This window comes from Orcinus orca, chromosome 4, assembly GCF_937001465.1.
Source record: "Orcinus orca chromosome 4, mOrcOrc1.1, whole genome shotgun sequence".
Lineage (NCBI taxonomy): Eukaryota > Metazoa > Chordata > Mammalia > Artiodactyla > Delphinidae > Orcinus > Orcinus orca.
The window spans coordinates 143,342,760-143,357,063 of record NC_064562.1 but is presented as its reverse complement, the minus strand read 5'-3'; positions in this window follow the sequence as shown (position 1 = coordinate 143,357,063).

Below are 14,304 nucleotides of genomic sequence, written 5' to 3'. Positions count from 1 at the left end.
TCTCCAATGTGAGCCAATTTTTTCGCTTTCATCTTATTGTTGTTTGTTCTACTTAAATATATTAATTTACGTTAAGCATCTTTAATCAAATAACTAAAGTTTTGCTCCATATTTCAGTTGTGGCATGTATTGAACAGACTAACATCATTGCATCGATTCTAAAATATTTATTGAATACTTTAATATAATTGATTAAGTTATAAAATCTATAGTAATCCCCTTGGACTTTTCTCTGAGAAATGAGTAAGTTTTTCTTAAATAGTCATATTTTCACAAATATTTGAGATAAAGAATATAAAAAATTGACCTATATCATTGTTAATTCGTTCCCTAAACATCAAACTTTGTACTGAGAATGTTTATTTTACTTCCCATTGTCAGAGAGGGATCTCAGTAGAGATATGGAACAAAACAAAAAGCACAGAAAATATAAACCTTAAATAAATTAAATGTATCAATGGTTAATAAAATGACTCTTTTAATCTAAATTGTAATCTTTTTTAAAAAAAATAAATTTATTTATTTATTTTTAGCTGCGTTGGGTTTTCGTTGCTGCATGCAGGCTTTCTCTAGTTGTGGCGAGCGGGGGCTACTCTTCGTTGTGGTGCACGGGCTTCTCATTGCTGTGGCTTCTCTTGTTGCGGAGCATGGGCTCCAGGCGCATAGGCTTCAGAAGTTGTGGCTCGCAGGCTCAGTAGTTGTGGCTCACCGACTTCGTTGCTCTGCAGCATGTGGGACCTTTCCGGACCAGGGCTCGAACCCGTGTCCCCTGCATTGTCAGGAGGATTCTTAACCACTGTGCCACCAGGGAAGCCCTTCTAAACTTAATCTTTTACACTATGAAAATAACGTGCATTTATTTATATTTTCATTCATGACATGAAATAACCTGAAGGCATACTTAATCTTAAGTACATTGAGTCAATCAAGTTATGTAGACATTTTAATCATAACACAATTTAATCGCACTATGTTAAAACCTAATTTAATTTTCTTCAGTATCCACAATAAAACTTGTTATTGTATCCTGACAGCTATGAGGAATGGTTAAAATATTTTCTGCATGGAGCACCACACTACATTGGATGAGAATAAATCATCAAATTGGTCAATTACAAAGTGTGAAAAAGTTGTTCCATTATATTTATTATCGTCATCGACCTATTATTAATGTTATGGTTGTCATTACTTAGTGAACAACTGCCGAATCTACTGTTAGAGTCAAATGGCAGAGATAACACAGAGTGCACCAGGCTAGGAACAATTACATCAATAGACTTTTAATTCTTAGAGACTTTAAAACAAGGGTCAAAATGAATACGCTTGGAGGGGCCGGGTTGTTAATGCAAATACATGAAAGAGACCGGGTGAAAGAGAGAAGGTCTGAAACAAACTGGAAATCACATTATACTCTAAAAGCAGCGTTCCCCAGCCATTTTGGCACCAGGGACCGGCTCCGTGGAAGACAGTTTTTCCATGGACCTGGGGGTGGGTGGGTAGGGAAGGGTTCAGGTGGTAATGCTAGCAGTGGGGAGCAGCTCATGAAGCTTCGCTGTTGCCCACTGCTCGCCCCCTGCTGTGCGGCCCGTTGCTCTAAAGGACCTCACTGATGTGCTTAGCTGCATTCCATCATTTCGACTGAACCATAGGGGCCAATTATAGCCACATCTTATGATCTTGTAAAGGATGCCAGTAACTTATTTTTTAACTTTATATATCCTTATTTTAATGTCATGAATTATTAAAATAAGCAGACACATACTATATGGGCCACAAAAATATGTTTTTGAAGTCGTCTACTTTGCCAATTTCCTTGGTGTAAAACTTCCAAGGAACATGGCCAGTTTAAATCTATCAATGTTATCTCACTGAACATGAAGTTGAGAAGAGCTTCAGACATTCATTTCTCGCAAGCATGTGCACTGCACCTTCAGCACACCGCTCCCAAAGGCATGGATTGCTCCCTTAGCTTTAAGGAGGTTTATGAACATCCACAAACACCAAGAAGTCTACCAAAGGGGGTCTATCTGTATATTGGTACCTTTGGAAACATCTTAACTTCCTCTTTACTCTCTCCAACCTCCTTGGCCTTATGATATACCCTTTAATTCATATTTGCTTTTTGCCTTTCTGTACGTACTGTTCCACTCCTTCCCTCTCACTCCACATTTTGTATTTATGGTGATTAGTATGGGTTTGCTTCCCATACTAATGGGAAGCTAGGCCACTTTTACCCAACACACAGTTTCCTGTGTTTGGTTCCCTTTGTGACCCACAACATATTCAAGACAGTCCCGCCTTCCTTCTAGGTCCCAAGCCCAGTGCCAGAGTCTCCTGGACTTTGCTCAGGAGACAATAATGGAAAAGATACACGATTTTCCACTGAAAAGTAGTTTTTGTCATTATCAGCCTGGAATAAATACTATAAGGTATGCTTTGGTGTTATGAAAATGTGAAAAGGGCCCGCTAAATGTGGTAGCTGATAATGGAAGTAGACGTTCTGGGAAGAAATTGAGTGGTCAGCATCTTCAAGAAAAAGAATACTGGGCTTCCCTGGTGGCGCAGTGGTTGAGAGTCCGCCTGCCGATGCAGGGGACACGGGTTCGTGCTCGGATCAGGGAGGATCCCACGTGCCGCGGAGCGGCTGGGCCCGTGAGCCATGGCCGCTGAGCCTGCGCGTCCGGAGCCTGTGCTCCGCAACGGGAGACGCCACAACAGTGAGAGGCCCGCGTACCGAAAAAAAAAAAAAAAACTGAACAAACTAAAAATCAACAACTTTACTTAGATGATCTGTCAGAGAATTAAGGTGATAAGAAAAACTACAAGCTCCTGAACAGAAACCAGATGTCTAGAAGTTTTACCAAAACCCATGGGAATCAAATGACTTTTATAAAAAGGACAATAATTAAAAAGAAAACTTTGAAAAACAGCAAACACTATGAACAAATTTAATATATAAGACACTGATGAGATAATTACAATATGATATTAAACAAAGCATAGTATTATGAAAATGTATACAATTTCTACAAATACTTAAAAGGTAAACAAATAGCCAACAGAGGAAAAACAGAGTCAAATGTTTTGACTCACAGAAAATGAAACCTAAGTGCTCAATAAACATAAAAAATTCTAAAGTAAGTAGTGGTCAGAGAAATAATAGATTTGAAAATAAGAAGTATCTCCAATAAATCAAAATGAGAAAAATAAACAGTGGAAGTACTTGGTACTGATGAGAATATATAGAATCAGGAATTCCCTAACAATAATAGTGCAAATTTAAATTGTATATGACACTATAAGCATAAATCTGTCAATACCACATAGTGTTAAGGATTTCCAACATACAAACCACCAATATTACTTCTAAGCCTAATTTTTATATTAACTCATATATGTTCAAGGTGATAGGTTCAATGATGTGTACTATAAATTTGATTTTATTATCAAAAGTTAATCTGAATTAATCTGAATGACTCTCAAGAGGAGAATAAGTAAATATATGGTGATTTTGTCATTTTTACAATAGTCAAGACTCCTCAGTCAAAGACTACTAGGACCTCTCCTGTAGTTGAACAAGATGGGTACATTGCTTATTGCAGCTAGGCAAATCACACTATGGGGATTGTGGAGTGTCTAGTAAGAAGGTATGAAAAGGAAATTGTTTTATTTGGATCTTTTAAATGATTTTGGGGCGTGGTTCAAGGCAACTAAGTTTTGTTCTATATCAAAAGCCATTAAAGGGTTTCCCTGGTGGCGCAGTGGTTGAGAGTCCGCCTGCCGATGCAGGGGACACGGGTTCGTGCCCCGGTCCGGGAAGATCCCACATGCCGCGGAGCGGCTGGGCCCGTGAGCCATGGCCGCTGAACCTGCGCGTCCAGAGCCTGTGCTCCGCGATGGGAGAAGCCACAACAGTGAGAGGCCCGCGTACCAAAAAAAAAAAAAAAAAAAAAAAAAGCTGTTAGAAAGCAGGAGTAATTCTATGATTTACTATCTTAATGAACCTTATCTAGAAGTAGAAAAGATTAGCATGAGACTGAAAATACAGGTAAAGAAGCAGCAGCCGCTCATATTAGCAATGATGGGGTATATTTGGTGTTTTTGTAATTTGCACAGTATGTTTGTTGCTTTTTTCTGTGTGTGGACAAACTTTGTCTCACTTCATCACAGCCATGGTGTGTCCTTAATTGATGTTGATGTTCTATGAAATTATTAACATTTAAAAGGAGAACATGAGGCTTAGCTCTGAGTGCTAGACCGGCTCTTGGATGACAGCTTTTATCTTTCTCACATGAAATAAAATATGAACGCTAAAATATAAAAGACAAGTGCACACATCAGCTTCTATTTATTGCAGCCCCTCTTCCTCTTCTAATTTCAACTCCTGTTGTTTTGAAAATTCTATGTCCAGGTATACTATCACTCTGCTATAATTATCCACTCCCAGCCTTGCTGGCTTCAATTTATTTCCAATAACCTTGATTTTTGGTTTCTTTTCTCTCATACTTGACAACAAAAAAAAGTGCTTTACTGTTTAATAATGAAATCTAAGCTAGTTAATATACAGCACTGACTTTGGGTGCCAAGTTGGTAATAACGTGATGATTGTTTTGTTTTGTTTTTCTCGGTACGCGGGCCTCTCGCTGTTGTGGCCTCTCCCGTTGCAGAGCACAGGCTCCGGACGCGCAGGCTCAGTGGCCATGGCTCACGGGCCCAGCCGCTCCGCGGCATGTGGGATCTTCCCGGACCGGGGCACAAACCCGTGTCCCCTGCATCGGCAGGCGGACTCTCAACCACTGTGCCACCAGGGAAGCCCGTGATGATTGCTTTTATTTGAAATTAATTTGAGAGACACCATAGATTTATCTTGGGTCCTTGGATTTGGTTGTATAATGAATATCTTAGCAGAGGATAAGAAATTTAGACTTAATTAAACATATTAAGAATAATTAAATGACTTTGACTTTGAAAATGATATTACTCTTGTCTTCAGTAACTCTCATAAGCATATAAACTAATTGATTAATAGGGAAGGAAGGAGGCCAACTGCACATACACAATTCAATACTCTGTGAATGTCCATGTCTGTGTCTTGAATTTTTACACACACACACACACACACACTCACTCACACACAATTTTTCCAAGTTTAAGAACGTTGTTAAATATATTAAATCATTACTAGTATTAGAAAATACCAAAGGAAGCAGAGACTTAGAAATGTCTAATCTAAAATTATTTCTTACTGCCCATTCTATTTACTTACCTTCTAGCATCCAATTCCTAGATGCATAAAAATGTCATCTTATGTAGGTTGAACCTGTATAGTGTGCATGGCTGTGATTTACTAACACTGATATTGTGAACATTATTAATATAATGTTCCTTTTTTTTTTTTTTTTCCAGTACGCGGGCCTCTCACTGCTCTGGCCTCTCCCGTTGCGGAGCACAGGCTCTGGACGCGCAGGCTCAGCGGCCATGGCTCACGGGCCCAGCCGCTCCGCGGCATGTGGGATCTTCCTGGACCGGGGCACGAATCCGTGTCCCCTGCATCGGCAGGCGGACTCTCAACCACTGCGCCACCAGGGAAGCCCTGATATTCTTATTATATTTTCAAATGCATGACATTCTCCTTTATCTGCTCAAAGTATCAGTCTTCTTGGGAGTAGGTCAGTGTTCCCTACACAAGGAACATTCATGAGAAGATCAAGGTAAAACACAATTTCAGAATTTAAAAAATTAATATAAATTTCCATTCAAAACAAGGTAGTTTCTTCTCTAAAGACAGTAACCATGTCTTTTTCACCCCATTATTATATCAAATACCTGACTTGTGGTTGACTTTTGGGCAACCACGCATGACTTTTATAAACTTGAAATATGGCTAGTACAAATTAATATTGCTATAAGTGTAAAATATGAAATTTGAAATATCTAATATAAAAAGTATATAAAAAGTATATAATTTGGACCTCATTAATGGTTTTATATGTCAAAATGTTAATTTGGGGGATTGGTTTATATAAAATATATTACTAACATAAATTTTACTGATTGTCAATGTGCCTATTAGACTTAAAATTACATATATTGATCCCATTATATTTTTATTTAATAGCACTTGTTCAGACTACAGAGAACTTTTATAAGGAAAGTACAGATGGAGACAGGAAAGTGAAAGAAACTTCAGAACTTGGAGTGACTGAGATGGGTACCTTCTCAGTTGGTATAATCGAACTGAAGGAGAGAATGAGAAACTGAATAGCAGGGTTTAGGGAAAATACAGATATAAAAACACAAGTGAACACACATATACCTTCCTACTGACATCTAAATTCTGTATTAGGAAGAGAATGAGGTGTGAAGGTCATAATGAAGGGAGGAGAAGCAATGTAACTGTTTAAATGATAAGGTCATGACTAGGGGCACTTTGTCAGTTTTTGTTGTTTTTGTTTTTTTAACAAGTCTGATAGCTGTCATGCTTGGTTAGCTAGTAATCAAGTAGAGAAAGAACACTGCCTCTGCACAACTCAATGTTAGTGAGATGTTCTTTCTTTCCTTTTTTGTTAAACAAACTTATTGTGATACAATTCACTATAAAACAATCCAATTCACCCATTTAAAGTGTACAAGTCAACGGTTTTTAACATATTCCCAGATGTGAACAGGCAGAATTACAGTCAGCTTTAGAACATTCTCATCACCTCAGAAAGAAAGCGCATACCCTTTAGTTATTACCCTTCTGTATGTTGCTGGATTTGATTGTTAGTATTTTGTTGAGGATTTTTAAAGATATATTGATAAAATAGGTCTACAGTTTTCTTGTGACGCTTTTGTCTGGTTTTGTTGTCAGAGTAACAGTGGCCTTGTAAAATGAGTTGGGAAGTGTTCCTTCCTCTTCTACTTTTCGAAAGATTTAGAGAAGAATTAGTATTAATTTTTCTTTGAATGCTGGTAAAATTCGTTGGTGAATACATCTGGGCCTTGGTAGTCTGGATTACCACTTCAATCATTTCACTCATTCTAAATCTATTCAGTGCGTCTATTTCTTCTTGAGTTGGTTTTGGTAGTTTCAAGTATTTGTCTATTTTATCTAAATTATCTAATTTACTGGCATACAATTGTTCAGAGTATGCCTTTATTTTTTAAAAATTTCTAAAAGTTCAGTGATAATGCTGCTCCATCTTTTATTTCTGTTTCTAGTAATTCAACTCTTTCTTTTTCTCTTGGTCAGTGTGGCAAAAGTTTTGTCAATTTTGTTGATTTTTATCAAGGAACCAACTCTTTCTTTCATGGATTTTTCTCAATTCTTTTTCTACTCTAGCCTTTATTACTTCCCTCTTTATTAACTTTAGGTGAGTTCCCTCTTCTTTTTCCAGTTTCTTAAGAGGTAGGTTTAATTCTTCCTCTCCTATTTATTTATTTTTAATTTATTTTCTTGTCCAGCTGCTTTGGCTTGAAATTCAGTACAGTATTGAAAGCAGTGGTGAAAGTGTCATCTTTGTCTTGCTACTCATTTTAGGGGGAAAGTTTTCATTCTTTCATCACTGAATATATGATGTGGCTTTTCCATAAATGCTCTTTATCATATTGAGTTCTCTTCTATTCATAGTTTACTGGGTGTTTTTATTATGAAAGTGTCAGATTTCTTCAAACTTTTTTTCTGTGTCAATTGAGATAAATAAATGTTCTATGTTTTCTCTTTTCTATTAATGTGGTGTATTATATTGACTGATTTTCCTATGGAGAACCAACCGTACATTCCTGTGATAAATTCTTATTTGTCACAGTGAATAATCCTTTTAAAATGCTGTTGGGTTTAGTTTGCTGACATTTCCGCTGAAGATGTTTGTCTCTGTATTCATATGGGATATTGGTCAATTGTTTCTGTACTTGTGATATCTTTGTCTGGTTTTAGTATCAGGGTAATGCCGACCTCTTAGAGAAAGGAAGTGTCCTCTCGTTCTCTCCTATTCTGTTTTTTGGAGGAGTTTGATAAGAATTGGTGTTAATTCTTTAAATGTTTGATCAAATTCACTCATGAAGCCATTTGGTCTTGGACTTTTTTTGTAAGCTTTGATGCTATAATGGCTATTTTAAAGTCGTTTTTTCCTTTAAATATGACATCTGGTCACTTACACAAGCAATTTGTGTTGTCTCCTGTTTTCTGTTTTTTTTTTTTTCTGGTGTATAGGGCATAATTTCTGGTTTCTTTGCAAGCTTCAAATTCTTGTTGGAAAATGGACATTTTAGGTAGTATATTATAGGAACTCTAAGTACTGCCCTCCTGCCCCGCCCTGTCCCCAGGGTTTAGTATGTTTTTTGCTTATTTATTGTTCAGTGACTGCGTAGATTGTTTTAGTGAAGTCTGTTTATTCCTTCCTCACAATGCTAAGCCTTTGCTGTTGCTCTGCAGGGTGACATATGCCTCTAGTCTCCTGGGATGTCCGTGGTATTGACAGGGCTTTCTTTCTCTCTCTCCCTGACCATACTCTGCTGTTAACCTCCACTAAGGGTGGGCAGACTCCTCAATGGTTTTCAGCAAAGCCCTGGGGCATAAATTGCTCTACAAACTAATCCAATTAAATTTTAGCTCTCTTGAAGGATTAGTTTCTGAAGTCCATGGTTGAGATCTATTCTGACTACAGGATTGCCCCAGCAGCTGTCTCATTCCCTGATTCTATCCTGCAAACTAGTCAGCTTACCAACTGGACTGTACCTTCATTAAGTCCATGAATCTCCTCCCAGTTTCCTTTCACCACAATCTCAGGTTTCCCAGAGGGCCTTTATGCTTGAATTTCTCCATATCCCCTGCAAAATAAAGGCAGTTGCTTTGGAAGAGATTAGGAGCTATCTATTTTATGGCATGCCACTTCCCCTGGCAAATCCTGGGATAGCACTCTGGAGCTTGGAGTGAGGAGAAAGGCAAGCTACTTTCTGAGCGGCAGGCCCACTGATGATTAGGAACTGAGCTCTAGGTGGAGGGAAGGACTATTGTCCTAAGGTCCTCTCAACTTGCCTCTCCTGGTTTGGGACTGCCACCACTTGATCTGGCTTTGTACTGGCAGTGTGCTGAATGTCGCAGTGCCTAGTAAAGAAAGCCCTACCTCTCAACCACACTAACCCAGGAACTCAGCCTCAGCAACAAGTACCTGGGGAAGGATAAGAAGTGCTGAAGTCCTGCACCCCCTAGGATAAAAGCCTGCTAACTGGAAGCTGGGGGAAAGGGAGCCCTGTGTTCTTGGCCAGAGCAGTCTGGAATGGAGTCTCAGATGCTCTGATGTGGGCGAGTGGAGAGAAGTGGTTTGGGTTCAAATACCATAGACTCTTGCAGTTCTTAAAAATTGTTGTAGATTTTATTGAATAGATGTTCCTTTCTTTGCTCTTTTTCCTTAGGACCACTTCCAGAGGCTTGAAATGGTTGTGTTTCTTTTTTCTTTCTGTTGTTTTTAGACTTTAGTTTTTAGAGCAGTTTTAAGTTCATAGCTTAAAAAGTACAGAGTGAACGTTCCCATACCTGACTTGTCCCCCTCACAGGCATAGCCTCCTTCTCTATCAACACCCTACATCACAGTGGTACATTGGTTAGAATCAATGGAACTCCACTGATACGTAATTATCACCCAAAGTCCTTAGTTTACATTAGAGTTCGCTCTACATTCTATAGGTTTGAACAAATGTATAATGACATGTATCCTCTAATATAATATCTCACAGAGTTGTTTCACTGCCCTAAAAATCCTCTGTGTTCTGCTAATTTGCCCCTCCCTCCCCTCTGATCCCTGACAACCAATGAAGTAATCTTTTCTGTCTCCATAGTTTCGCCTTTTACAAAATGTCATATGGTTGGAAACCTACAGTATGTTGTCTTTTTTTTTTTTTGACCACACTTCGAGTCATGCAGGATCTTAGTTCCCTGACCAGGGATTGAACCCAAGCCCCCTGCGGTGGAAGCTCAGAGTTTTAACCACTAGACCACCAGGGAAGTCCCAGTATGTTGTCTTTAAAGATTGACTTCTTTAACTTAATAATATGCATTTTAGTTTTCTCCATGACTTTTCATGACTACAGCTCATTTATTTTTAACATTGAATAATATTCCATTGTTTGGATGTACCACAGTTTATTCATACATTCACTTCCTGTAGAATATCTTGATTACATCTGTGTTTTGCCGATTATGAATATAAAACTCCTAAAAACATCCATGTGCAGGTTTTGTGTGAACGTAAGTTTTCAACTCCTTTGGGTAAATGTCAAGGCATGTGATTGCCGGACCATGAGGCTAGAGTATAAGTTTCGTAAGAAACTTCCAAACTGTAAGGTGGCTGCACCATTTTGCATTCCCCCCAGCGATGAATGAGAGTTCCTGTTGCTACACATCCTCACCAGCCGTGTCACCAGTGTTCTGGATTTTGGCCTGAAATGGAGCAGGACCCTATGGTCTTTGCCCCTCCATGTCCTAAGCTTGCTTTTTGTCTGTGGAAAAACTTTAGCCAAAAAATAAGTTTAATCAGAGAAGTGAGAAAATGCAGAAACAAAGGAAAACAGTCAAAGGAGACCAAACAATAATAGTTTAGTCATTAAACATAGTCAAGGACCTTTAGTTCCTTCTTAAGAGCTATAGGTAATATTCTGAGCCATAACCTGTGAGCTGTCTTATAGATATAGAAACCCCCGCCAGGTGGAAGAAGTTAACTACATGATGACCAGACTGTAGCTATGACATAAGCTGCCACAATTCCAAGAATTGGCCTCATGGAAATGGGAGCAAACGGACCCTGGAACTGAAGATTAACTGTACTTAAAACAATTAAGATGACGCTGGTCAGATCACCGATGACCAATCTCAAGATGACTGTCGGAGCTGACTGTGCTGTTTCTGCAGGCAGGCCCCTCCCTCCGACTGCAAAAGCTCTTGACCCCAGATGGTCCGGGAGTTGGGGGGAGGAGGTCAGCCTTTCGACAGGCGTTCCCCCCTCCCCCCGCCCTGGGTGCCAGCACCCAAAACAAAGTAAACTTTCCTTTCCACCAGCCTTGCCTCTTTATTGGCTTTTGAGCAGTGAGCGGCCAGACCCTACTTTTGATTACAGTATCTCACTGTTGTTTTCATTTCTAATTATCTAATGATATATGATGTTGACCATCTTTTCACATGCTTATTTATCGTCTCTATATATCTTTGGTGAGGTGTCTGTACAGGTCTTCTCCCATTTTAAATCAGCTTCTTTCTTTTCTCGTTTTAAGAGTTTTTATAAATTTTGAATAACAGTCCCCATCCGATATGTTTTGCAATTTTTTTCTCCCAGTCTGTGACTTGTCTTATCATTCTCCTGACAATGTTTTTCATAGAGTGGAAGTTTTTAATTCTGATGAAATAGTTGTTTTGTAAAAATAATTTTAACCACTTTTGCTAGAGTGGCGGTCCCCGACCTTTTTTGACACCAGGGACGGGTTTCGTGGAAGACAATTTTTCCACGGATGGGGTGGAGGGGTGTAAGGGGGCGGGGATGGTTCAGACGGTAATGCAAGCGATGGTTTTGGCGGTACTGTGAGCTATGGGGGGCGGCAGATGAAGCTTTGCTCTGCTTGCCCACCACTCACCTCCTGCTGTGCGGCCCGGTTCCTAACAGGCCGAGGACTGCTACAGGTCTGTGGCCTGGGGGTTGGGAACCCCTGTGCTAGAGAGTGGGTCAGTGGAGTTCCTTAGGCTGTCATGCCAGAAGTCAATCTCTGGGATAATCTATCTCATAAAATGAATAATTATGGAAATAGTGGACTATAAACTATTCTACAGCCAAGAAAATCTATTAGTTGTATGTATATAAACATTTAATTACATATCCACATATTTCAAGGCTTAGGAGCTATAAAATTATCTGTAGAAAAGTCAAGATCACATCCTTCTAGACTCCAAACTCAAATTTGTGTCTGGGGGAAGCATTAAGAAACTTAAATAGAGAGGATCAAGGCTTATTTGGCATGCAAAATTAATGAGAAGTAAATGTTCTGAAACAGTGGGCAGTTGTCTGCACACTGCACTTCATTGTGAACTAAGAATAAAAAGAATAGGTTAGGATGAGTAATGTCAAATGCTCTAGGACTTGTATAAATAGTTATTTAAAGTTATTTAAGTTATTTTAAGTTTAAATAGTTATTCAAGACTCTAATCCATACCATTTTCATAAACAGATTTTCTTTTGATAGTAAAATGACTTACTATCTACCTTGCTTTTTATCCAAAACATAGAGATTCCTTGAAAAATGGTATCTTTCTAAAACATATTAAATATACCATGATCACAACTATTTTCAAACATGTGTTTAGACATACGTCTTCCAGTTTGTGAAATTGTGCCCATCTACCAGCAAGAAGGGAGTGTCTAAGACCATTTCTTTAATAGTAGATATAATCTTAAGTGGTTGCTAGCCTAAAGAGAAAGATTAAAAAGCTAACTATTTCCACTTTTCTTCTCCCCAAAAGTAAACCTGGTAATAGTCCCATATATAAAACATAGAGAATGACACTGAAATTATCAGTTTACTAAAAAAATAAAAACATGTTCTATTCTTTCAGTTAACTTAATGTCACATAGCATCTAACTAATATATTATATTTTAATTATTTCCATTAAAAGTTATTTCTAATAGTAGTTGAAACACACCAACCTTAAAATTTTTTTCTGTTATATTTTCTTGTTTGGATGAATGTTAGATTCGACTACTTTCTTGTCAGTTTTTTGCCATTGAATACAACTACAGTGACTAATATATGGTATGTGTGCATATATTTTAATTGATTATATTCTTACTACTATAATTTGATATTTTTAAAACTCAATTTTTTGATATTACTGGATTTGACATGCTTTATAATGCCTAGATTAAATTACATTTATCCAAAATTTCCCATGTTGTTGGTCAATTAAGAAAATTACAATTTAATATTATTACAAACACTGTTGCAATAAATTTCTGGTAGAACTTTTCATTCACATAATTGTTTCCTTGGGATATATTTCTGAAGTACTATTTCTTGCTCATTTTAAGGCTTTGGATATTCATTACCAAATTGCCTTCCAGAAAGGTCATACCAGTTTATATTCTCATATTAATACAGTGTGAAAAAGACACTTTTTATGTTTCTAATTGGAAGGATAATTGGCAAATGCTTTCTAGAGTTCAAAGGAAAGAAAGTAGCCTGTAATTCTAAATTAAAGCAAAAATATTATGAATGGATGTTATAGCTTCTATATGATTACCATCGGAATTTTTTTCCCCTATAAACCAGGACATAGAAATTAAGTCTAAAATTCATGTAGTCCCACTCCTTCATTTTTTCTTATGAGAATGGTAAATTAATAAGGTGACTCACTCCAGAAAAGGAAGCTTTTATAATATTCTGTAGTCTAAATTGTTGTTCAAGGGGTATAACATTTCAGTTATGCCAAGTGAATAAGTCCTAGAGATCCACTGCACAATATACAGCCCGTAGTTAACAACACTGTGTGGTACACTCAAGAATTTGATAAGAGGGTAGATATCATTTTATGCGTTGTTATCACAGACAAAGTGGGGGGAGGAGGAAATTTTTAGAAGTGATAGATGTGTTCATTAATTTGATTGTGATGATGGTTTCATAGGTTTATTGGTATGTCCAAACTCATCACGTTGCATTAAATATATGCAGTTTTTTGTATATCAATTATACCTCAATAAAGTTGTTAAAAATAAAGTCTGTAAGTAGGAAACACCAAATCTTGTACCTCTATATCTAATTTAATGGACAGTAGCTATATAATCTAACCCCTTTTCCTGCTCAAGAAAGCATAAGGGAATACCAATGAATGCTCAATGAAGCTTTTATATAGACATTGCTGACTCCATCGAAATTATATATTATATATATATGTGTGTGTGTGTGTGTGTGTGTGTGTGTGTCAGTGAATCTTTACACACATTGTGATCTTTGACAAACTGCTGGATTACTTAAGACAGATTAGACGAATAGAATCATCATGACAAAAGATCAATAGGATTTATCACCATTTATCATCAATATTTATCACTATTTTGATGACACCAAAATATTATTTCTTCAATTTTATGCTAGATTTTAGCAATGTTGCCTTACCGTGTCTAGTTCTAGTTGATCTGTTTAAATTTGGCCTCATACTCAATTTAGTTACTTGCATTTCTTCAGTTTATTTTTATACATATACTATTGTATATGTATTTGCATACTAATTAAAACCAACATTACATAAAACATGAAATCAATGTATTAGAAACATATCAATCAAT